The sequence below is a fragment of the Oratosquilla oratoria genome, chromosome 4, assembly GCF_046742065.1.
Source record: "Oratosquilla oratoria isolate Oo_2021 chromosome 4, ASM4674206v1, whole genome shotgun sequence".
NCBI lineage: Eukaryota > Metazoa > Arthropoda > Malacostraca > Stomatopoda > Squillidae > Oratosquilla > Oratosquilla oratoria.
The window spans coordinates 60,692,283-60,694,782 of NC_134780.1; the positions used below are offsets into that span (position 1 = coordinate 60,692,283).

Here is a 2,500-nt window from a genome sequence, read left to right on the forward strand (position 1 = left end):
ATATGTTGGCATACTTCTCTTTCGAGTGGAATCAGGTTGGAATGCTGAATCACATCTAATTAGAGAAAACCCTTTTCATGTTTGCCCCACTAATTACCCACATAACGAATCGTCAAGCTAAATCAACAGTGACAAGCCGTTAGACCGAAATATTAAATTACATCTAATGAATAGACCGCCCCCCTCACATTGCTGTCACTCGAAGTAAATCTTATAGAAAAAAGGGACCACGAAACCATAAGGGTGCAGTTCGTGTCTAAATTAGTGTACAGAAAGACCTTACCACACAGGCGCTTTGAAGAAAGGTTGTACCTTCATGATCCGATTTGGTACATGGCATTAAACGCCTAAAACTATGAGGTCAAACGTCTGAAACTATGATATTACACGTTTGATGGTATGACGTCAGCCTGAGACTGACGTCACAGTTTCAAAAAATGAAGTCACAGTCTGAAACTAAACATCACATTTCTGTCTGTGTTTTGGCTTCGTGTCCTTAAATGTAAGTCATCGTTTCTTTTGCAATATCGTAAATTTAGAATATACATACATACATACATATACCAAGGCTTTTTCCCCCTTCCAAGGGAGGTAGCCACAAAGGGAAAGGCATAAAAACACTCCCACCCATTTCATCCCTAAATACACTCCACACCCCTCCCACCCTTCCTCTCATCTGAGCACCTCCTGGATGACGGGTCATCCCTGAACCCTGCCCACCGCCCTGGGTCAGAAGCAGTGTCGCAAGACACAGTACATCCACAGCAAGGCCGCTTCATTTAATCGGCGACCCCCCCTCTCCGTCCCCCTTTGCATATAAGGAGAGGACGGGGAGAAATCCCTTCGGGCTGCGTCAAAATTTACTCACACATACTACTACCCCCCCCCCCGCCCATTCCTCCTCATGCAGTCACAACATCATCCATATACAACCATTCTCCACTCACCTCTGTCTTCCGTCCTCTCCCTTCCTTCCTCAACAGACATTCCCCTCTTCCCCAAAGCCCCCTTCACCCCATCCATCCACCTCATCCTAGGACGTCCCCTCATGTTCACTCCCTCCACATCTGCCATTCAAATTTAGAATATAGTTTTAAGAAAAACATTATCCAGGCTCCTACAATAATAAAGTTATATCTATGAGAAAGAAAATATGGAGAATTAAAATTATGAGAAAATAGAACCAATATGAATATTTTACTCATATAGAAGGGGAAAAGGACTGAATGAACCTTGAATCTCGTTAGAAACAAGTTACGTTTCTTTCTTTTTTTTTTATCTAGATTTTTCATCTAGTAAAATCTGGCCAAACTACTGACGACAGCGACAATGATTAAGACGTTGACGACAACGACGAAGACGTCGACGATGAGGACGATAATGACAATGACGACAACGACAGCGACAGTGACGATGATAATGACGACGATAACAATAACGACGAAGTCAACGACATCGACAGCGATAATAACAAGACCCTCATTCTGGGTCCAACCCATCGGAAGGAAAAGTTTTTACGATAACCGATTAAGTTTTCAAATGGCGAATATTTGGGTTAGATTTCCGCTCAGTTTCTTCTTCTAACGTCTTAACGTGTGTATTTCGTCTTTGACAGACATTCAAATGGTCTTATGTCTAGATCCTCTTATATTCATTTGACATAATAATATAAAGATGACGAAAAGAAAAACATGTTTGGTAGAATATAAGTTGTGTGTAAATTAAACGCATCTAATATTCTAAGATATTAGTGAAATCACCTTGGCCTTGAAGCTAATACCAGGAAAATAAATGACCTTCTGGCTTGAAGCAAGTTGGATGCTTCATTAACTTACATAAAGGCGTTCAAAATATATTATGCAGGTGCTCGCGCGAGCACACAGACACACATATACAAACACGCACACACACACACACACACACACACACACACACACACACACACACACACACACACACACACACACACACACACACACACACACACACACACAAAAACACACGCACGCACACACAAACAAGCACACACACAATCACTGAAACACACACACACACACACACACACACACACACACACACACACACACACACACACACACACACACACACACACAAGTACGCACGCAACCACAAACAAACAAGCACACACACAATCACTGAAACACACACACACACACACACACACACACACACACACACACACACACACACACACACACACACACACACACACACACACACACACACACACACACACACACACACACACACACACACACAAGTACGCACGCACGCACACACAAACAAGCACACACACATTCACTGAAACACACACACACGCAAACACACACACACACACACACACACACACACACACACACACACACACACACACACACACACACACACACACACACACACACACACAATTAGGAATTGTGGAGACAAAATTAAAAGGTCCACTACCATCAAATACTGTGGGACAGGGTCTATACAACCA

At 42.8% G+C, this 2,500-nt stretch overlaps 1 protein-coding gene across 5 annotated transcripts in view; it reads right to left on the reverse strand.

Annotated features, from left to right (window-relative positions):
* LOC143024880 (uncharacterized) overlaps positions 1-2,500 on the reverse strand; it is a 608,334-nt gene that overhangs the window by 259,137 nt on the left and 346,697 nt on the right. The gene's annotated exons all lie outside the window — the stretch shown is intronic.